The sequence below is a fragment of the Propithecus coquereli genome, unplaced genomic scaffold (assembly GCF_000956105.1).
Source record: "Propithecus coquereli isolate 6110/MARCELLA unplaced genomic scaffold, Pcoq_1.0 Scaffold74, whole genome shotgun sequence".
NCBI classification, from domain to species: domain Eukaryota; kingdom Metazoa; phylum Chordata; class Mammalia; order Primates; family Indriidae; genus Propithecus; species Propithecus coquereli.
This window is the reverse complement of record NW_012153507.1, coordinates 1,155,376-1,178,838: the sequence shown is the minus strand read 5'-3', so window position 1 is coordinate 1,178,838 and position 23,463 is coordinate 1,155,376. Positions and strand designations below refer to the sequence as shown.

At 57.5% G+C, this 23,463-nt stretch overlaps 1 pseudogene; it reads right to left on the bottom strand.

The window, feature by feature from the left end:
* Nucleotides 1–2,125: 2,125 nt before the first annotated feature.
* LOC105824413 lies at nucleotides 2,126–9,014 on the bottom strand (annotated as a pseudogene).
* Nucleotides 9,015–23,463: the final 14,449 nt, after the last annotated feature.

Below are 23,463 nucleotides of genomic sequence, written 5' to 3'. Positions count from 1 at the left end.
ACTGCAGGGGAGTCAGAGGGCCGGTGGCACAGAAAGTGCCTTTCCCCAGATGGTGGCTGGAGAGACTGGCGTCCGGATCCTCTGCATTCTGCATTCCCAAGGATGCTCCTGTTGACTCTGAGGGTCGGAAGAACCTAGGCCTTCCTTCCATGTGGTGGAGAGGGACTTTTCAGCTTATGCATCTTTGCTCGACTTTCCCAAGTGGCAGTCAGGGAGTCCGGCAGCCAGATGTCCAGAAGTTGGCCTTCCCCATATGGTATCTGAGGTCACTGGGAGCATCATGTACCTACGTTGGCCTTCCCGAAAGGGTGGCTGCGAACGCTGGCATGCCTGCAGGTCGCTCGTTTCCTCCTGGATCCCCGAATCAGGCAGTCAGCAGGTCAGCCAAGGTGTTGTTTGGTGCCCCGGAGCTGTGCGGCAGGTTCTGAAGTGGCACGTGCCCTGCTCCCGCCCTCACCCCTACCCCCACCAGGGTCTGCCCCACCCCCACCAGGCCTGTGGGAGCGCCAGGTAGCCTTACTCTAGCAGGCCACCCTTTCCGCTACCCATTTGTGATCAAAATGAGCCTATTTTGACACTCTGAGTCTTTGTTTTTATTTTATTTATTTATTTTAACATTTTTTTGCAAAAATAATTTATATCCAGTCTTCCTTTTTAAACAGCCCTTTGGCTGGCCTCCTTCCATAACTGTCTAGAAAACATTTCGGGAGATTTCCATATGGAAACAAAGTTCCCAGAAACCCTCACCTTGTTTCCCCCAAGCCACGGCTGATGCCGTTTGCCCCAGGCCAGGGCTCTGGTTCCTTCGGAGCACACCCAGCCCCCTTTCTGGGTCCTGGGAGTGGACCCAACTGTCCCACAAGAAAGAGGCCTGAGAAGGGGGGTCTGAGAGCAAAGCAGGTCAGGGCTACGGAAGTGGGAGGGGCGGGGCCTCCTGTCCTCAGCGCCTGGGGATGCCTGAGGCCCCTCTGACCCCCACTGGGCCGGCCCTGGAGAGAAACCTGGATCCGGAGGGAGACAGGAGCTACCCACGGCCTTCAAAGGTCAGTGCCAGGGCTGGTGCTGGGCTGGACCAGACTCCTGACTGGAGGCCCTGTGACAGCAGGGACATGGCGCTCAGCACCCACAGAGTCCTTGGTTACAAAGGTGGTGCTTCGTCACGTGAGAGAGGAAGTGCGTGGAGGCTGAGCCAGCCCCGTGTGGGATCGCCGTCAGACCTGGGGGCTCTGCGGATGCCTGAACCACCCCGAGTCACGCCACCTGCTCACAGGGGAGCGTCAGATGCTACCCCCTGCCTCTCTCAGGAGGCTGCTGGGAGCAAGCCACCAACAGGCCTGAGAGCCACCTGGGGAAATCCCCTTGCCCTGTGGGGAATTTAGTCTCTTGCAGAGCCTTTGTTTGACAAAAATCATCCCAAGACACAGAGGAAGGAGAGCGCGCCCTGGCCCCCTGCTTCCTGCCACCTCCCTGGGGGCTGCGCTTCCAGTGGGGGGTGGCACAGAAGAGCTGGGCGGGGCCTCCTTTGTCCCCAGAAGCTCAGCGCCAACGGGCAGAGGCTGGCGTGGGGAGAGCCTGGAGCCCACCCAGCCAGCCCCGTGTGCAGTGGACACCCTGCCTGGAGCCCCAGAGCAGAGGCTGCCCCTGAGGTGGCACTGAGGTGGCCTGGTGCTGACCCTGTCCCAGGGCCCTTCCCTCTTCACAGCTTCCTGGGCCACTCCGGGTTCAACCCTCCTGTGTGCGGCTGCTCTGGAACACCGGCCTGGCCCAGAGGCAGAAACAGCTGAGGCTGGCAGAGCTCGAGCCGCTGTCCCGCTGTCTGGGCCCTCAGCCCCTTTCTCTGAGGTCCTGGCAGCCCGAGGGCGGCTGACCTTCTTGTCCCCACTATGCAGGTGTCCTGTGACCCAGCCCCTGTGGCTGCTCAGCTCAGAGCTTGGTGTGGCAGCTCCAGAGACCAAGGCTGTGTGTACCGGGCTGTGCCATCTGACAACCCCGGTGGCCCGAGCCGGCCTGAGCCCTGGAGGAGACGGCAGCTCCCTGTGAACAAACAGGCAGAATAAAAGTGGGCCGCTCCACGGGGGTGACAGGGAGCTGCCACGGGGACCGGTCCCCCAGGATCCCCCCTGGATTAGTGTTTCTGGGCAGGGCTGGAGGGCTGGGTCCACTTGGAGACGTCCAGGAAGACAGCGGAAGCCCCATGGTAGACCCCGAGGCGAGGCAGTGCGCCGTGGCGCGTCCAGGCATCCCACATGGTGTTGTAGGCCTCCATCTCCACGTGGTAATCGCCATCCATGCCCTGACGGCGGCCCCCTGTCACGTGCAGCGCCTCACCCAGAAGCACCAGTGCGCTGTTCTCGTGCAGGCTGTGCAGGGACTGTACCTGTGGACGACCAGCCGGTCAGGGTCCGGGGTGGCCAGCAGGCAGTGGTGAGGGGTGCCCTTGGCAGGGCGGGGGACAGGCGGAGAGGATGGCCAGCCGCCTGGCCCTGTCCCATCCGAGGCACCAGCGCACTGATTGAGTTCATCCCTGGCTCCTGCAGCTTCCTCAGATGCTCCCTCTCCAGCCCCCATCTCAGGGATAGTGTTTTCAGCCCCGGAGTGACAGGGGACCTGAGGCCTCACCTGGAGCTACCTCCCAGCTTCACGGCAGCTCTCGGAGGAGACAGGTGTGGCTCAGCCCCGACAGACACCCGGGGGGCCAAGCCCACCCTTGCCCAGGCCCGTGGCCTCGGAAGGGCCCTGGAGAGGGGTCGCGGGGTCAGGGCCAGCAGGTTTCCAGGGGCTGGAGAGAGACGTGGGGACTTCGGGAAGAGCCTGGGCGGGTGGGGGCCTGTGTGGCCTCCAGAGGAAGACAGTAATGTGGCCGCCCCGGCCCAGGCCCAGAGAGGGCAAAGGGGGTCCCAGCAGTGCGGGGCCCATCCCAGAACTATGGCTCGGGGCTGGGAGGGCCCAGGAGGAGCTGGCCTGGCAGGGCCCACCCTGCAGCTGTTTCACCGCGGTAATGGGGTCCTCGGCTCAGCTGAGTGCTGATGCCAGGGGACAGCTCTGCACAGCAGCACCCTGCTGCCGCCTGGTTGGCCAGCACAGCCTGCCGGGGTGCTGCAGGAAGGATGCCACCTTCTCAGCTCCAGGGACTGAGGATCTCGAGGCAGGTGGCAGGCCCAGGGCACCCGGCTGGTAGCTGAGTCCTGTCTCCCTCCCGTGAAGGGCTCAGGGACTGGGGCAACGGGGAGCACAGATGCTGGCTGTCCCTGCCTCGTCTGCTCAGGACCCCCGTGTGCCCGCCCTGGGCTGGGAGACGGCCTCCTCCTCCTTTGTTGCTGAAGCACCTGCTGCCTGAGCCTGGTTTTGCTGCCTGAGAAGGAGGACGGAAGATCGGCGTGCAGGGGACAGAGCACGGGTGGTGACCAGCAGCCCATGGGCCTCCTTCTCCCACCATCATCATCTCTGCCACCCTTAGGGGGCTCGGGCCAGGGCACTGCCGTCACCTGTGTTAGGGGGAGAAAGCCAGGGCTGGCCTTCCCTGCGGGCCCTGCAGACACCGACCCGCCGCTGTTCCCAGGCCTGCTCTCTGCCATGTGGGGACCTGGGGGCGCTGGGAGGCAGGGCCCACCATCTGCCACAGGTTGGCCCCGGGGTCGTACACGTAGACCTTCTTGGTGTTGTCGCCGATGAGGTAGAGTGCCCCATGCAGCGCGGCGCAGCGTGGCGAGGACAGGTACTTGGGCAGGAAGGGTGAGGCGATGACGCTCCACGCGTCTGTGGGATGTGAGCACCGGGACCACCTTCACCGGGGTCGCCAGGGTGTGCTTGCCCCTTTGAGGGACCCAGGGCAAGGCGCCCTTCTGAGCCTCAGTGAACTTGTCTGTAAAATGGGAGTGAGCCCTCGGAGCTGGGAGCTGGGGCTGAGTGCACACACCCTACCGCTCAGGGCCTCTCTCTGCCTCTGGGAGAAGAGGCACAGCCCCCTCCTCACACGGCTGCACACAGGGAGGGGCCTGTGGAGGGTGTGGGGGTCCCTCAGGAATCTCGCCCTCAGAAGGGGGTTTTGGCCTGGTTGCCCCCCACCCCCACAACTGGGGACAGCCCGGAACATCGGGGCCTCTGCCTCCTCCCTCCCCGCCCCTGCCCCAGGTCTGATAACCAGGTGGGCCCCTTGGGCCCCAAGCAGACCCAAGGCCTAGTCAGTCTCTCTTGGGGTCCTCACACCCCACTGCAGAACATCTTCACCGTCCAGGGTGTGGAACAGGATTAGAGACCAGGACTGGGCACTGCTGAGCTCAGAGAGGCACGCAGTCCAAAGACCGAGCTGGGCCACTGGCCTTGGAGGTCGGGCGTCACTACTCCTGGCCGACGAGGCCATTCCAGGTGGACAAAGCAGCCAGGCAGCTTCCAGGACCTGGGCCTCCTCGTCACTGGGCCACTGGGCAGCCTGCACCCCAGCACGTCCCCCGGCTGTCGCACAGGGGCCAGGGCAGGACAGACGTGTGGCTTGCTGCTAGGCTGGGACCAGCTGTGACTGCGGAGAGGACCCCTCGCCCTGACGCCTCAGGCCCTGCCTTCCTCCCCGTCCCTCCACCTCTGCCGGGCAGTGCCCCGTGTGGGCAGCCCGTGGCTGCCGGCCCACCTGTCCTCGGGAGCCGCCCACCCTCACCTCGCTGGGGTGGACTGTAGCCTCTGAGGGGCCCGTGGTCACCTGTCCTTTGTCCCCTGGCGCCCCCCACACGGTGGCCCGGTTCACCTATGGCAGGGTTGTAGCACTGCAGGGCCAGAGCGTTGTACTTGCAGGTGCTGGAGCCCACCAGGTAGCGCCGGCCCCGGCAGCTGGCGGCAGAGAAGTTGCTGATATACTTGAGGGCGGGGCTGACCGGCGTCCAGCTGTCCGTGTAGGGGTCATAGCTCTCGACCTCCACCGCGTCCAGAGTGGTGCCTGCGGGGACACGGAAGGGCTTCCTGGAAACTCAGGGCCCAGGGCTTCATAAGGCAACAGGGACCACCTGGCCAAGGGCAGGAGGGTATGGCCTCGGGAGTCGTCCCCATTTCACAGACAGGGACACTGAGGCTCTGGGGGATGAGGGAACCTGCCCAGGGCCAAGGCCGAGCAGAGGTGTGGGGATGGGTGCTTGGACCCAAGGATGCCCACTGCAGAGTGCGAGATGGGCCTGATATTGGGAAGGTGCTGCCCCCAGACGTCTCACAGGGTGGGGTCCCTTCCCAGGATGTTTTGAACCAGAATGGGGAGATTCAGTCCCAGGAGGGGCGGGTGGCAAGATGTCAGCCCCTGGAGCTGCAGGCCGTCCCCCACCAGTCCCCGATAGAGCCTGGATGGACAGTGATGGGGCTGTCACGGGGAGGGAGGTCACACCCTGCTCTCTGGGCCCTTGGCCTTGGCCTCTGTGACAACCTGGGAACCTCAGAATGCTCTGGGCCAGGAACTGTGTGTGCTTTCTGCTCTCTGGCTGGGGAGAGGGCAGCCACTGAGGGGACGGGGCCTGCCAAGACTGCTGGGCATGAGGAGCGGCCTCTGGGCCGGTTTGTCACTTACAGAGCTTTGGGGCCACATGCATCTCATTTTTTAGTATTCCTCTAACCAGCAAGGTCCCTGGGGCGACTCCTTGCTGTAGTTCTGGGGTGCCAGGGGATAAGCAGCCCCATGCTCAGGCTGGGAGTGGGGGGGACAAAAGCAGCAGCAAAGAGGCCACCGTGGGCCCCTCATCACAGCGGCCGCCCCGTGAGCCCGAGCGGAGGGCTGAGCCACGGTCCTGGGACGGGTGCTCCCCACCCTCTGCAGCTCCCACCAGGCCTCCTTCTGGGGACTGATGCGTCCTCCGGTGTCTCTGTCCCCAGGGTGCATCAGAAGAGCTGGCCATCGAGGACGCCCAGGCCTTGGGTCCTGAAGGCCCACCCGGCTGGCAGCCCTGGGGGCTTGCTCAACCCCCAGACAGGGAGCTCCCGAGGGCCGCCATGGGGAGATGCGCCTCTGTGGCCCCTCGGGCCAGTGTAGCCCTCTTTCCCGGTGCTGCAGGGATGAGAGGCTGGGACCTGCCCCAGGGAGGGGCGGAGAGAGCAGCTTACCGCCAATAGCGTAGATCTCCCCGTTGAGCGTGGCGCTGGCGTGGTTGGTGCGTGCCTTCAGCATGGGCGCCACGAGCTTCCAGGTGGCCTCCTTCAGCGGGAAGCACCAGGCCTGGGTGGTTGACCAGGCGTCCGTCTTGGTGCCCCGCGAGCTGCCTGCCAGAAGAGGTTGTGTCCACACGGGCACCACCACGCTAGGTCTCCAGGCCGGCGGGGTGGGTACCAACGTCTGGCCCCCTCCCTCCCGTGCCAGGCCATGACAACGAACTCGAGCCAGGGTGGGACCCCTGTGGGTGGCGCAGTCTAGCTGCATGACTTTGGGCAACTCCCTCCTTCCCCCATAAACAAGGGGGACAAGATCGGCGGTTTCAAACCCCCATCAGGGGAAGTTCTCCCCCAACCAAATCTCGGATATAGAAGCACAGAGTGACCCGCCCCACCCCAACACAGTCCCTTCTGGGGAGGCCCTGGCTGCAGGAGCACAGCAGGGCGGACCCTGGGTCCACGTGAGGCAGTGGACACGGAACGGCTTCCAGCACAAGTGGACCTGTGACTTTTACATTTCCTTGTTGTCACCTGTATGGAAAGGTCTGGAAGAGCCCTGACTAAAGCATCAGGCATCCCGCTGAGTAGGGGAGATTGGTTTTGGGTGGCTGCACTGTGCCAGGTGCCTGGCCGGGCATGGTGTCTCTGGAAGGGCGCTGACCTTCCCACCTGTGACATAGATGTCGTTGTTCAGGGCCGCCAGGGAGAAGCCCCACTTGTGGTAGTCGGGGAAGTCTGGGAGCGCCATCCACTTCTCTGGCAGGAGAGGGCAGAGGGGTCAGGGTGTCTGGCTCCCTGCTGGGGCCCTCCCTGCCCGGCCTTCCCGGGGTGTCTCTTCCACGCACTTGGTGCAGAAACGTCCCCCTCGCTGTTGGGAAAGGGGGGGCAGGGCCAGCCGGCTGCAGAGGTGGGGAGACAGCCGGTGGGCGGGGCCCGAGCAGGCCCTGGGTGCTTGGTCCCACTGTGGCCACCACCGCCCACACCGCCCCTCAGATCCTGGCACCCAGACTTGCACCCGGGGTGCCGAGAGGCAGAGGAGGCCTTGGGGACTGGGATCTCACCCTGACCTTGCAGTTGGCCCATGACCCCAGATGCACCCTTCAGCCCCTGGGTCTGGGCCCCCTCATCCCCCAGAGCCTGTCCCCAGTGCCCCACAAAAGCCTCCGCTGCCCCTGGCCTGCCTGTAGCAGCTGCACTAGGGTGGCCTGGCCTGGCGGGAAACACGAGAATGCTGCACGTGGAATGGTCGGTAAGTCGCCACTGCCCAGGGCTCCCAGGATCCTAGGATCCCACCGCCACCCTGGTCCCTCCTATGGGATGCCCGGGCCTCTCACCACCAGCAATTACAAGATGACCCCCGGCCAGGACCAGCAGGAGGCCGAGCCCTGTGACTGGCCAGTGCCAGGGCTGGATTCTGCCCACCATACACTCCATGCTCGGCCTGCGAACCACCAGCCTGAGTCACATCTTCGTCCCCAGACTTGGCTCCAAAGGAGTCCCCTGGAGCAAGGCCTCTGAGCAGGCCGCCCGGCAGCTGACCGACCCATCAGCTCCTTGTCTCAGCAACACCCGGGCTTGTCACTTCCCCGGGATCTGCCCTGCCCGCCAGGCCTGCTGGCAGCACAAACAGGAAGTTGCAGCCCATAAATGTTTAAATGGCTTCCTCAGGGACAGGTGGTGGTGGGCTGCCATGCCTGTCTGTGCCTCCTTGCCTCCTCCGAGCTCCTATCCCTCCTCTAGGGCCCAGCTCAGATGCTGCCTCCTCCAGAGAGTCCTCCCTGACTGCCCGCCCCTCCGAGGATGCCCCCAGCACCCTGCGCAGGTGCCACCCAGCCTGGCCCTTCCACTCTGGCTAAGGTCTGTTTCCAGTTTGTCCTCCTGGGGCTGTGGGCTTTTCCAGGACAGGGTTCGAATGTTATCACTTCTGGGTTCCCCTCCCCTCACATCCAGGGTGTGGCACACACAGGGCACACTCTGTACTCGTGGGGTGAATGGTGACACCCTCACAGGTAACTGGCCCAAGGCAGGGAGCATCGCAAGGTAAGAGGACCTTGGGACACCCACCTCGTACTCTCCCTCCCAAGGCAGGCGGGTCTGTGGGCTCTTCCGCCGGCTTCCCAGGGATGGGAGCCCTGGCCCCTCACTCACCGCACTGTGGCCCTGGGCCAGGGCCGCCCTGCATGCCTCCTGGATCAGAGGCTCTGTGGCCAGTAGCTCCTGCATGCAGGGCCCGGGCACGGCGTCCAGGTGCACCAAGCCCAGCAGCTCGGACAGGTGGGTGGCCCGGGCTGGTGGCGCACCCAGCGCAGCAGGGCCTCGAGCTGGCTCTGCTCTGGCTGCACCTGCAGCAGGTCCTGGCCAGACAGGCGGCCAGCTGGTCTCGGGGCAGCTGCAGGAACTCATCCTCACGTGCCACAGCCTTGAAGTTTTCCCGCAGGAAGGCCCAGGCCTTGGCAGCCACGCCCAGCAGCCCCTGCTGCTCCCCAAACTCGCAGATGCCCAGGCAGTTGGCAGCGTCCAGCTGCTGCTGCAGGTAATGGCCGCAGACCTTCTGCACAGCGGGGAAGTGGAGGCGCGCGGCCGTGCGTGTCAGCGCCTCCACGTTGCTCTGGGTGATGGGCAGCCGGCCCGTGTACACGGAGTCCACCACCTGCCCCACCACGGCCGGCTCCACGTCCCGCAGCTCCACGCGCATGGAGAAGCTCTCTGCAAAGTTGCCCGTGAACATGGCGTGGAAGTAGGGGTTGCTCAGGGCCAGGAGGCTGCGGTGGCAGGGCAGCTCCCTGCAGCGTGACGTCATCCACCTCGTGCTGAGAGCGCAGCCGCTGCAGGCCGTCCAGCATGTCCTGGGCGTGCGAGGGCAGGTGGAAGTCCAGGTCGTCCACATTCTGCACCATGGTGCCCGTGCCGACGAGGGCCTTGGCAACCCATCCGCTCACGGGGAGCAAACGTCTGGAGCCACCCGAGTGCCTGGGGAGAGAACGGAGCCGGCTCAGGCGAGGGGCCGGTCTCAGCGGCCAGAGCGACCAACCGGTCCCACTGCCTGCCCGTTAGTCCTTTCCTTCCCGCAACAGGTGAAGCCAGGCGATCATGGACAGCTCGCGATTCCCTGTCCCCACCATCTCCCTTTAAGCCCAGTTCCCTGTCCCTACTATCTCCCTTAAGCCCGGCGCGTGGCCCTGTGAGGGAGGCGCTAGCGTCTTTCCCACTCGACGGTGAGGAAGTTGTGGCTCAGGGACAGGGAGACCTACCACAGCCTGGCAATTAGCGCAGGACAGGGCCGGCAAGAGAACTCTGGGCTCTGCAGAGCAGACCCTCAGCGCGTGGGGCCTCCAGGCACCCAAACTCCCCAGAGGCAGCCTCTGTCCTGGATCCAATACTGCTGGGGGGGCCTTGGGGGCGTTTGAGAGGCTTCCTGCTTCACTGATTCTGTCTGTTGTGACCTTGCTGGGCGACCTTGGGCCAGCCACGTGCCTCTCTGGGCCTGTTTTCTCATCTGCTGATCGAGAGGCTGGCGGTAAAAGGGGCTCCAGGCCCCATCCTCAGCGTAGCAGCTCTTACTCCCCCGGCGCCCCACGCGCCAGGCCACACCAAGCCTGGCCGTGCCTTAATCACGTAGCCTCACAACCATCCTGGCAGGTGGGTGCAATCTTTGCCCCTTTTACAGTTGGAGAAACTGAGGCACATAAGGCTGGTGTCACATGCCCAAAATAGCTGGGAAGTGGTGGAGCTGGGGTTGAACTCAGAGCCAGGCTTGGGGGCCCCAGGCTCTGAACTCCGCATTACACCTGGCCAGGTGTAGGGTACTAAACACAAACAGCCAAAGGCTGTAAGAACCGGTTCCCCTCGGCGCCAGGAACAGAGAAGCAGAGTCACCAAGGGTGCAAGTGGCAAAGGAGTTTATTTGCTAGCTCGAGCTAGGGTCCAAGTCCCAGAGCACCAACGCAGTGGCCTCCCTAGGAACCAGGACCCTGCCCCGGGGTAAAAGTGAAGCTTTTATACTTTTGGTTGCGCACGACACACCGGTGGCATACGATACGCTGAGCCCACCATCCCCTTTCCCCCTTTGTCCATTGGTTCCTTTAAAAGTGGAGGATTGTTTTGACCCCTGATTGGGTGGTCCCAAGCCTCAGGATTTTCAATTTTCGCGCCTGCGCCAGTTCTGATCTGCGTTTGGGGAGGGGGACTGAGACTTAGGCCTACTCTAGGAAGTTCAGCCTGTCATGGAGTTACTCCTGCCCTGTTTTTTTGATTAACTATATTTGACTAACAACTAAAAGCAAGCACGGTTACAGAAGCAAATGGCATTAGTTAAAATCAAAGAGAACACATTTTTCTAATCTAAAACAGTTTCTGTTCCACACAAAACAAAGTACATTCTCCTACTATCAATTCCTGCCTTTCAAGGCAACTTTCCGGAGGCTGATTTCATATGTCAATGTTCACATCATTGACTCAGCAAATCCGCTTCTGGGATTACGTGAATATGCGCATGTTTATTTGTGTACTTCTGGTATTTGCGGTAAGACAACCAGGCCAAAGAAAGGTAAGGTCTGCACAAAGGTGCTCATTCCCAGCCATTCCCGGCCGCCAAGGCTGCGGAGCAGAGAAGCGGTTCTCGACTAGGGGGCGCCGCGCAGGGCTGTCCAGGGGCCACGTGGGCAAGCGGACAAACACCTGAGAAATCAGCGGGAGGAAACCACAGAGATCCATGGAGAGAACCAGGGAACCGCAGACCCTGGGCAGCCAGACGCAGGTGCAGGGTGGGGGAGCTTGAGGCGCCTCCACTTCCTGGCCCGCTGGGGCCTGTCTCCATCCCACCCGAGGAGCCTCTTAGGGCCTCTCTGGACCAGCTGCCCGACGCCCCAGCACCCCTGGCCGAGCGTCTACCCTCCTGGCCCCTTAGGGAGGTGCTGTGGCCCAGGGAGGGGGGCTCCGCCCTCCCAGGGCGACGGGAGATGGCAGAGCCTGTGTGGGCGAGGGGGGCCGTCCTTGGGCCGCTGCCCACAGGCCTCACATTCCGGTCATTGTTGTACATCCTTGGCCAGCTGCTGCTGTGGCAGGCGCAGCCACCTTCCCGAGGGGCCCTGGGGGTGCCCGCTGCCACCTGTCGCCCTGCAGTCCCAGCATGGGGCGGGGACGTCCAGGGGGTCTCAGAGCCTCACCCCAGTGCCTGCCCAGGCCCACAGCAAGGAAGCGTGAGCAGGCAGGACAGCGAGCGGCTGAGGCCTGGCTCTGGCTGGTATCTGGCTGCTGTGGCCCCGGCTGCAGTCTGAGGGGCGTCCGGCCTCCCCCCTGCCCCTCTCCAGCCTGGACACTGAGAGAACCGTGTCTGCTGAGCCCCGGAGCCTGGCTGGCCTCTGTGGGTGGGGGGTCTCCAAAGCTCTCTGCTGCGCCTGCCCCGGCCCCACCTCCCTGCCCGATGCACCCACTCCAGAACCCCCAGTCCTACCTCTCAGTCGCCCTGGGACCTTGCTGCTGAGGACAAAGCCCGAGAGCAGGGCTGCCTGCCGGCGGAGAGGAGACAGGAGGGCCTGCTGGGCGGGGCTCGGCTGGTGGCCACGTGGGGACTAGAGGGTATTTTTAGCCTCTGTGTGCATCGTTTGGGAGGGTCAGGAGGTGAGGGATGGACCGTGGGGCGAGGAGCGAGGTGCCCGGTCTGCAGACTGGCCCCACCCGCGCTAGCCCAGGACAGACCACAGGAAGGCTCTGGGGCCAGGACGTGCTTCAATCCTCCCATGGCGTTGGGCTGAGCTGGAGGTGGGGGTGCAGCTGCCCCACCAGTTTCCTCATCTGCAAGATGGGGCAGTGGGGCCTGAGCGGGGGACCCACAGGTCTCGGAGAGCCCCAGCTCAGGGCCTGGACACAGGCAGGTGACACTCTCACTGTTGGTCTTGGTACCTGTGTGGCCTCTTGTTCCTCTGTGAAGTGGGAATTATGAACAAATGCAGGTTGGTCAGCAAAGTCTTTCAAAGCTCGGGGTCTGTGGTGACCGTAGGGAAGACTTTGGTGGTCAGAGGGGGTGCCCAGAGATGTGAGCAGCCATGCTCAGGTGCCCCCAAGCCACGGCAGGGCCAGGAGATCCCGAGGCCCCTTCCCAAGCCACACTGTGGCCTTGGCCTCGGAGCTGCCCGAGATGGCTAAGAAACAAGGTCATCTAAAATTATAGCGGCCACGGCCTGAGGCCTCCCACACGGCGCTTGGCTCCTGTTGGTCCCCGGGGAAGCCCTCACGTCCGGGTCTGAGCTGGGCTCTGGAGCCACAGGCCCTGATCAGGGGTCAGGCGGGTTGAGCCCGGGGTTCGGGTGCACAGGAGAGAAGCCTGCAGCCCTCAGCCTGGGGTGGCCGGCGGGACCTCTAGTTGTGGCCTCTCCTTCCTTCACCTCGGGGCCTTCCCTACGGGACTGAGTGCTGGGATGAGGAGAGCTGGGGAGTGTCAAGTCTGGCAGCGGCCTCTCAGTGCCCACCAGAGATTGCCTTGATGGCCTCACAGACCCGAGGGGCCCAGGTGGCCCCCAGGGGACAGAACCTCACTCCTGGCAGGGTTGGGTAATTTCTCCAGGGAGTTGCAGTGTCCTGACATCCAGGGCCCTGGACACATGCCACCTGTCTGGTGAGCAGAGCTGCTGGCCCTGCTCCTGCGAAGGAAAGGCTTGTGGGCTGGAAGCCACCGTCCCTGCTCCCCTGACCTGTGCGGTCTGTGGGGGGAGTCGCCACGCAGCGGCTGCAAGGGCTGACGAGCTCGTTACACGTCTGCAAGCTGCTTCGCACTCGGCGACCATCTGGGTGCCCCGAGTCCACCCTTCCTTCCCCTGCTCCTCCCACGTGGGCCAGGACTTGCTCCCTGGCCTTGGGCATCAGCCTCCCGTGGGGCGGGGGCCCTCACGGATGTCCCCAGCTCTCACCAGGACTGTCCAGGACTGTCGTGGGGAGGACACTGCAGCGCCAGGTTTCCCACTGTGCCACATTTACAGGCAGAACGTGCCGGGTTCCTGCGTCCCGGCTCAGGCTGGAGGCAACAAGGACAGAGATTCCGGTGCTGGGCTGCTGTCGCAGGGCGCTGGCTCTGCTTGGGCGCAGCACTGCCTGCCAAGCCCGGTGGCCTCATAGCACACGCCATGAGGATGGAGACCCAGCACCTCGGATGACAGGTCAGTTTGGGAAACTCAACACCAGGGGCTTGAAAGGGATCCGCATCAACAGGTCGCTACCGAGTGGTGCAGCTCTTAAAAACACGCTGCTTGTTTCTTTTCACGACGGTAAAAATAACACATGTTCATCTTGGAAAACAGAAAAATATAAAGCAGGAAACTCCACCCGTAAAAGACAACTGCCATGAACATACCGGTGTCTTCCCTTCCAGCCGTTGACAAGTCGCAGCACTAGGGTCACTGCATTTGTGGGTGTGTGTGCTCTTCCGTCACGCGAGCACGGGCACTTCTGATACGACTGGTGTTTGAAATGTGCCTGTACGTTTCATCCCAGCGGGGACTATCTCCCTTCGCAAGCTGCGAGTGGTGTCCAGTCACTTCTACTGATGGACATTCGGGTTGTTCCCATCTGGGACTGATGTGACGACGACGGCATCACGTCTGTGGTTATTGCCCAGAAGAGATTCTGAGCGTGAAACCACCAATTTAAAGTGTGCGAGCATCTTTCAAACTTAACGCACTTACCAGAGGGGCTCCGGCTTGGATGAGTGAGTGCACCTCCTGCCACCCGAGGTGTGACCGTCCCTGCCGCTGGTCCTGGCACAGGATCTCCCCGACTGCCCACTTCCTCCCCTGGGCTTCCACGGCTTTCCTTGCACGCAGCGGCTCTTACTCCAGCTGGGAGTTATTTGGGGCATGGGGTCCCATGAGCTCATCCTTTTCTTCTTTCAGAAAAGCTTACCGAGGCTGTCAGCTCTATTGCCCACAACCTTCCCTCCCGGGGACCTGCCGCAGCAACTTCATCTCGGCAGCGCTTTCCGTGTGTGAAGAGTTGGCCTCTCTGTTCTAGCCTGAGTGACTGTTCTGGGGTCAGGACACCTCGTGTGACGGGTCACTGCTCTGCAATTCTACCTCCTGTCTGAAAGGTAAGCCTCTCTTCGTTACTCTTCTATTTACATTTGTCTTGTCTGCTGTATGAGTCATCTCTTGCTGCATAACAAATCGCCCGAATCTAGTGTCTTAGAACGTTCACTACCTCACAGTTTCACACTGCGGAGCATGTGCATGGGGCGGTCAACCCAAGTGCAGTCGCCTGGAGGCTGGCCTGGGCCGGGGGCCCCCACTTCCCCCGTGTGGCCTCTCTGTGAGACTGTAAGGCTGCCCCGGATGTGAGAGATGAGGAGAGCGACGGAGAGGGAGCCACGGTGTCTGTTACAGCCCGTGTGACATCTGCAGCTTCTGCTGTGTCCCGTGGTACTGTGTGTGTGTGTGTGTGTGTGTGTGTGTGTGTGTGTGTGTGTGCGCGCGTGCGCACATGTGTCAGGGGTATATACCGTGTCTGCCAGTAGGCAGGGTCACTGGGGTCCTTCTTGCAGCCTGGCCGCCGCAGCGGGCTTTGTTCACTTTTTCTTTCCAAAGAACTTTAGAGACATTAAAAAAAAAAAAGGCTGGGTCTTGCACTAACCCGGTGCGTTGACGTGTAGAGACCTCATACCTTTATGTATTTATTCCAGTCACGAGGACGAAAATGGTGGACAAAGGTTCTTTGCTGCCCTTGCTACCGTGTCCTGCTTCTCTGCGTCCTCGTCCCGCACACAAGGGCTGGGGAGATGGGCCCCCCCCGTTTGGTTTGGCTCATCGGGAAGCCCTTGGGTTTCACACCTGTGTTTCGGGTCTGGCCACCTCGCTGACATCTGCAGCCCCTGGGGTGCACGTATGGGGGCTCTGGGGCCTTCAGTGGGATTTTTGCCAACTGGACAACAGATTTCTAGGCACCAAATAGGCCTTGCAGCTGCCAGTGTGCTCTGCCAGGGCCAGCCCCTGCCTACTCCAAGGACACAGGTGAGCTGCCAGGGCCAGGGTTCCCAGCCCCACCCCGGCCTACTCCCCCTAGAGGCAGGGTGTCTACAGGAGGTCACTTGGGGGTCAGCCCTGAGCACCCCAGCAGAGATATCCCCTCTCTTCTCTGGGCCACAAACCTGGATTTGAGCCCCCACCTCACCCCTCACTGGGCAGCCCACCCAGGTCCTCCAGGAACCCTAAGCGCTTGTGGGGTACCCCTCTTGGCCTCGATCCTGCCCCTCAGCTGGGAAACCAAGGCCCAGATGCCACGGAGGGACTTGCCTGAGGCCACAGTGAGTGGGCAGGGGCGCCCTGAGTCAGGGGTGCCCTGAGTACTTGGCCAGGAAGTGACCTGGAGGGCTCAGTGAGTGCCACACCCCCCTTGTTAGGCCCTTAGAGCTGCACCGTCAGCAAGGGGTACATGAGGGACGGGAGACACTGGAGTGCCCAACCTCCTGACCACCCAGCCGGGGCCCAGCACAGACCCTCCCTCTGCCCTTGCCTCCTGCCAGCTGGCGCAGGGCAGCGCTCGGCGGAGCAGCCCTCTCTGTCTCTGCTGGTTGCGTGTTGGATCCGAGAGCCAGGGCTCCACTGCCCGAGAGACAGCGTCCTGGTGCTTCCAGCTGCCAGTGGCGCCCTGCTCATTAGACACACTCGGGCTGGTGGCTGGTGTGCGTCAGAGACAAGGGTGACGCCCAGGACAGAGACTCTCCCACCCGGGCCCTCAGTCCACCCTTACCAGAGCCCGGGAGTGGGCAGGGCAGCATGCGGCCCTGTGTGCGGGGGACGGGAGTCTTTGGCCTGGCGCCGCGGCAGAGCTGGGGTGAGGACTCGGCCTCTGTGGGCACAGGCGCTGCCCAGGGGCTGGGGCAGCGTGAGCGGCCAGGACTGGGGAGCTCTATTTAGCAAACTGGTGTGCACTGCCAGCTCTACGAGAGGGTCTTCAGCAGGAGAGGAAGCCGGGGAGCCGCTGGCTTGGAGCTGGGGTGAGCGCTGCTTCCCTCCAACTCAGCCAACCGAGGGTATGTCCTGAGTGGCGTGGGAGAGGGCTCTGAGGTGAGTCCTTGCTCCGAGGAGACACACATGGGAGAGGGACCACGTAACGCAGGCAACAGGCAGGGCGGGAGGGTGAGCACGGCGTCCGCCAGGCTTGCCCGGCTCACCTGTATGTGCACTTAAGTGTTGATCAGTTAATACCAATTGCTGGTGAGTACACATGGTGTTTGTTTTTCCATTCTTGTGATACCTTACTTAGTACAAAGGGCTCCAGCTCTATCCAGGATAAAACCAGAGGTGCTAGATCACCATTGTTTTTTGTGGCTGAGTAAAGCTCCATGGTATACACATACCACATTTTATTAATCCACTCATGTAGTGATGGGCACTTGGGTTGTTTCCACGTCTTTGTGATTGTGGATTGTGCTGCTATAGACATTCGAGTGCAGATGTCTTTTTCATAGAATATCTTTTTTTCCTTTGGGTAGATGTCCAGTAGTGGGATAGCTGGGTCCAATGGCAGTTCTACTTGTAGGTCTTTGAGGTATCTCCATACTGCTTTCCACAGAGGTTGCACTAGTTTGCAGTCCCACATCGGAGCTTTCTCATCTCAGCTGGCTTCCTAGGTAAAGAACAAATATTTGGCAGACAAAAAGAGAAAGGAAAAGTGTTTGACTCATTCCCCAGACATTTCCTCAGTGCCAGTTATGTGTGATCTCCCCGGCCAGGTAACCGCTGCCTTACCAGGGCGCACTGTGTGCTGGTCACTTGATAGATATTATCTCATGAAACACTCGCAACTGCTTTATGAGGCAGACACAGCTGTATCCCCATTTTACGGAGAAGGAAACTGAAGTTCAGAGAGTCGAGTGGCTTGCCCCAAATCCCCAAAGATGGCAAGTGGCAGGGCCAGCCTGCTCCAGAGGCGGCTTGACCGCCGCTGCACTCTGACTTGGCTGCACTCTCCGCCAAGGGTCTGCTGAGCCCTGAGCCCTGCTGCGCTAGAAGTGACTCAGTGGAAGGACTGTCCTCCTGGGCAGAGCACCACACGTGCCTGCGGGGAAGGAAATGGCTTTCTGGGCTGTCCCTCCCTGGCCCTGCTGGGCCCTCAGCTCCCCAGATGCCCTGAACATGTTCGCGGCCCCACCAGGCATGGCCGTGTGCACTCAGCTCCCTCCAGGCTCTCTGCACACACCTCTGGGCGCCAGGGGGCTCTGACAGCGCCAGCCTCGGCCTGCGCTCCCCCAGCCAGCGGGGAGCTGAGGGCTCTGGCCTGACTGCATCCCTCACCACTCTGCAAGGTGGTCCCAGCTTCCAATAGAGCCCGCTTCTCCCCAGCATCCTCCTCCGGATGCCCTCCCGAAGCCCAGCCACAGGCAGCGCCCTCGGAACAGGCTGGCGGCCCCTCCGGTGTCCCAGCATCGTTCACTCCTGAGGTCTAAGTTCAGGACCTGTCTTCTCTTCCTCCTCGGTCCACAAGTCCTTCTCCTTCTGAAGCAGGAATGAGACTGTTTTCACCTTTGAGTTCCCCACAGTCTCCAGCCAAAAGCTGGGCTCGTACAAAGTGATTAATAAAAAAAACAAAGTGCTTAATAAATATCAGTGATGAACGAATGAGTACATAGATAGCCTCAGGAAAGAATTTCTTCTTTTTTCTTTTTTTTTGAGACAGAGTGTCACTCTACTGCCCTGAGTAGAGTGCCATGGCGTCAGCCTAGCTCACAGCAACCTCAAACTCCTGGGCTCAGGTGATCCTTCTGCCTCAGCCTCCCGAGTAGCTGGGACTACAGGCATGCGCCACCATGCCCGACTAATTTTTTCTATATATTTTTAGCTGTCCATCTAATTTCTTTCTATTTTTAGTAGAGACGGGGTCTCGCTCTTGCTCAGGCTGGTCTCGAACTCCTGAGCTCAAACAATCCGCCCGCCTCGGCCTCCCAGAGAGCTAGGATTACAGGCGTGAGCCACCGTGCCCGGCCCACATATTAACATTTTATCGTAAGTAATACAAATTTATTTTTCTTAGTTTGTTCCTTGACAAACTAGCTGTGTGATCTTGGGCAAGATGTTTATCTTGCTGTCCCTCAGTAGTGTTAAAGTAGGACTCATTAGTCCAACTCTTAAGTTAATGTACTCTGAATCTGAAAACCGGCTCAGATTTGGGGACTGAGTGGGATTGTGACTTTTTTATTGGGGTGACCACCCTCAGCTTCCTGCTCTTCCATTGTTACTTTTTATCTGGTTGTAGATGTCAAGCAGCGCCATTGTTGGCCGCACATCTTCTCTTCCTTGAGGTACTAAGCCCTGTTAACAACTCCCTGCAGGTCAAATCCTGGGTTATCCTTCTGACCTTGCCAGTTGTTAAGGTAATTGTGTCCTCCTGGCTTCCGGCTAAGTTTCACCACCTAAACACTTGTCTCTTATTTTAGGGTCCTCTCACCCCTCTGGACATGAATGAACCTAGCTCTATGGCCACCTCTCCCACAGTCAGCTCTAGCCTGCAAAGGCGGCTACCACAGAACTTCTTAATGGTGCTGGTGCCCCTCTCACCAGTGTATTCTTGAGGGATCTGCTGAATGGTGTGTTACTTGGTGTCCCGTTTTTCCAGTGAAACACAATCCTCTAATCAGTATTCTAATCTTACATGATATGTCCAGTTTAGCATGTCCACTTCTCTCACTCGCTTCTTTTTTTCCTCAACCACCTGTCAGGCAACTCCAACATTCCCACCTCACTCAGCAGGGGCCATGACTTTCCTCAGATTTCCAAGAGCCACTCTGGCAACAAGTGGAACCCACTCCCTGAGGTTCCTGCCAGCTTGTCAAATCTCATGCCCTGAGAAAGTGGCCCAGTTAATAAATCCCTGTTTATTTAGTCTTACATGCCAGCCCTCTTGATCAAGCCCTCTGTAAATCCAATACCAGAGGTTCTCTTCTGGCTCTTGCTCATATAAGATAGATAATTCTTGTAGCTTTTTTGGTGTGTAGTGTATTTCCTTCCTTATCAGGCTCAACTCGTGCCCATGCAGGTTATGCTGAAATTTAACTCTAGTTTTCAGACTGCCAGCCAGGAGGGACAGTGAGGACAGCTCCCAAGAGGGGTGCCTATTGCTTTGTGTGGGTAAAGCCTCTGCAGCATCTCTAGTTTCATTATCACATGGTTTTCTGCCCGGCGCCCTGACCCTAGGGCAGCAGACATTCCTTTACCGAGTATTTAATAATCTGTGGAGCTCTGTGACTTAACTTTCATATCTTCAATCTGCTCACCAGTGTCTTCTCTTTCATTTTGTAAGCTATTAAACAGGCTACCGGCTCTCACATTTAGCCCTTAACTGCTTAGCAGCCCTCAGTTTCTTATTCCTTTGTAGTTACCAACGTGATTTAGCAGGAACCTACCAACTCTGCTGTCTTTGTAGGTATCGCTGCCCTTTATCTTCCAAATGTCTTCCCAAGTCACCATTGATGATCTTTAGCAATTAGGCTGCCTGGTGCTGGAGACTGTCCTGCCCCATATACCACTCAGGATGGCATCCTCTTAACTAGGTGGCAAGTGAACTAGTCCCCACACCCCATCTTACTGCTTCTTTTCCTGGACCACAAATAGCACAATTTGTGTTAGTTTAGGTTCTCAAGAAGCAGGCACCAAGACAGAATTAGACTGTGTATTTGTTTCCTATGGTTGCTCCGACAAAGTACCATGAATTAGTAATTTCAAACCACACGTTTGTTCTGTTTCAGTTCTGGAAACCAGAAGTTCTGAAATCAGTTTCACTGGCTGAAATAAAGGTGTCAGAAGCCAAGCACTGCCTTTGGAGGCTCTGGGAGAGAATCTGCTCCTTGCCTCCTCCAGCTTCTGGTGGCTGCTGCTGGCATTCCTTTGTATCACCAGCATCTTCAACTCTCTCTCTCCCCGCCCCCCCACTCCCTCCCTTCTAGTCTTCATATTGACTTCTCTGTTTGTATTTATGTCAAATCTTCCTCTGCCTCTCTCTTACAAGGGCACATATGATAGCATTTAGGGCCCAGCCAGATAATCCAGGATAATCTCATTTCAAGATCCTTAACTAATCACATATATAAAGATCCTTTTCCCAGATAAAGTATATTTACAGATTCCAGGGATTACGACCTGATGTCTTTGGAGGCCATATTTTAGATTACCACAACATGCAAGAGAATTTATTGGGGGAAACAACTCTGGAAAAAAGGGAGGGAACTAGAGAATATGCGGAAAGACTTCCACGCAGTCTGTGATCTCTGAAACAAAGTAGGAAGGAAGGGGCAATGAATATAAAGAGTTTCAGACTGAAACTCAATTCCAGAAAAGTTTCACCCAGGCTCATGGAGAGTCCTTGAGCCAAAGTACTCCTTTTAAAAAGTGTCCGCAGGAATGGGTCTGCGTCAGTAAGCCCACTGTGTACAGTCATTGGCTTAGTGCAGACCATAGGAAGTGTGGCCTGGGCAGGATGTGGTGGTGGATTCAGAGCGGCAAGAGCTTGAGCTGTCAGTCATTTGTGCTGCCCACAGCAGGAAAGTCGAGCAATACATGTTCATGGCCATCGCATCCAACCATGTACCTCTCCCTCAGATCTTGTTGCTACCAATCTTCATATTGCTAAAGGTCTCTGACCAGCTGTCTAACCCATTAGCCATTAACCAATAATTACTTTAGATTTGTACCTTTCTTATCCTTCCTTTTATAAAAGGTGGAGCCTAGATTATTGCCTGAAGTTCTGCCCAGTGGATATCCCTTCACTACTGTCTTTCATGGACACCCCAAAGAGGGACTATGATAAAACAGTATTCTACTCTTGGCTGGTGACAGAATTCCTTATAGATTTATCCATAAGCAAGGCCTGTGTTTTTTCCTCCTCTATCAACCTGTTATAAGAAACTGTCTATGAGTCCATAGGTGTTGGTGAGGGAGAGATGTCAAGGCAGTTGGGGTAGGTCCCATGGGGTCTGTTTCACTGGCTCACATGATTTACTTATGTTATCTAGACTATCTTTAGCCTGGTTCTGAGTGTACCATCCCAATTTAAGTGTGGAATGCTGCTGCCTATGTTCAACTTTATAATATGGCATATTAAATAAGATCTAGTTCATGATGGGCAGCCCTGGTTGTTTAGTCACATGGTATCTTGTGCCTCTGCAAGACCCAGTTCCAAGCTGAGGCCTGCTTTTCAAATGAAGGATAGTAATTGGAAGAAGGTAGCATTTCCTTTCCACCAAATCCTAAGAGTTTGTGTTGTGAATCTTCTATTAAGCCTTCTGTCTACCAAATACACTTCAAGTATCATTCAATCTGCTTGGCCATAAAGCCTAAATTACAAGGCACCACAGTTTATGCCCAACCTTGAGCCTTCTCTTATATTGGAACCTACTCGAAACTCACTGTTTTACATATTACCTGGTACATGGGTTGGGATACTACACTAAATATGGTATATATTTTCTCTAAAACCTAAAAAGGTCTACCAAGCACTATTTCTCTTTCTTCATGGTGGGAATGTCCACTGCAGTCAGCTCTGCTCTCACTTTAAGAGGGGCTATCCTGAATGGCCACAGAACACAACTCCTCTAGAAACTTCATCTGTGTGCAGGTCTCCGAACTTTCATGGAGTTTATCTCACCTCCCTCTGGCATACATGTGCCTTTCAAAAGCATCTATTTTTGCTACTTCCTGATCACCGGGTCCAATTAGCATATTGCCATCAATATAATGAACAAGTGTGATGCTCTGTGGAATATCAAGGTAATCAAGGTCCCTCTAGGATATATTAAAAGACCTAAAGTCAGAAAGCTGACATAGCTCTGAGTTAAAAGAGTGAAGGCGAATCACTTCTAATTTTCTCAATTTCCTGGTATAGAAAAGAAAATGTTTGCTGGGTCAATAACTGTATAAAAGGTGCCAAGGGCCATGATAATTTGCTCTAGTGATGATACCACGTTTGGAATAGCAGCTGCAGTTGGTGTCACAACCTAAGTTTTTAATAATGCATAGGCATCCCTGAACATACATCTAGCTTTTGCACCAACTAAATAGAGGAGTAAAAGGAGGATGTGATAGAAAGAATCACTTCTGTGTCTTTCATGTCTTTGATGGTGACATTAATCTCTGCAATGCCGAGGTATGGATGTAGTATTGCTTTCAATGAGGCGAGTGTTGGGGGTGGACAAAGGAGCAGAGAGGGATAAATGGGGCATCTTACCAGAATAGCCCCTATACCATGGGTTACAGAACCAATGTGCAGACACCCCCAGTTTCTGAGAGAAATAACCACAGTAAGCATCTTCAGTCCCAGTGGATCTACTATGAGATGGACTAGAACCAAAACTTCATCTATCACCTGACCTCTACAAGCCTCTCTTTGCTGTTGACCAGGTAGTATTTCTGCTCTCTGTGGATCAGCATCAGTTCAGAGAAGTATCTTTTAATCTCTGAGTGTCTATTTCCGTTTCCTCAGTGCACAGTCACTCTGGAACATAAACACGTGTCCCTCTAGGGAAGGCTTGGAGGAAGAGTGTTAGTAAACGTTTGTGGCCATGTGCAGGGTCTTCCCCAAGTTCTCCAGCAACTCTGGGTATGAAAACTGGCTCACGTTTGGGAATTGGATAAATGGTCTTGCATCTCCATTCCAGTGACTCATATCAAGTTTCTGCCACTAGACTTAGAATTTTTTCATGTACACATGTCAAGCAGTATTTTAATAGCTGCCCATTTATTTTATTCCTAGGGATCTTCATACTCAATTAGCCACCACCAGAGATCCCTTTAGGTTAAAATACTTTGATGACTGCTCCACTCCACTGGCTTATTATGGTAATTGTACACAGCTTGCTCTGATGATTAAACACTGCCACCTGGTCTTTACCCATCTGGAAATGGAACCAGGGAGCAGAATTTTATGATGGCATCTGCAACCACCATCTCTAGCCTATAGAGAACAGCCACCATAGAGCTTTTTAAAGACATTGGTCTTCCCCTCACTAGTGCATTTCCTAGTATCTTGGTGAAGGAGATGTCCTCTGGGCTACCAAGAGGAACGGCTAGAGGTGGCTAAGCAGATTGCACATAGTAGTTTCATTCTAACAGTACCTCCCTATGCCCTCATACTCCTTCTTCTATAGTATGCCAGTGTTGGCACTTATATTCATTGTCTTTTAGCCTCTGTTGAGCCTATACTTTAAATTTTATCCAGCATTTCTAGGTGTTTTGTATTTGAAAATTTCCTGGTTATATAATCTACCAGATTATAAGAAAAGTGTTATTCTTATGGTTTAGAATTAATGTTTCTATTATTTTGAATGCCATCTTCAGCTCATTATTTTATAATATATTACTCCTGACTAAAACA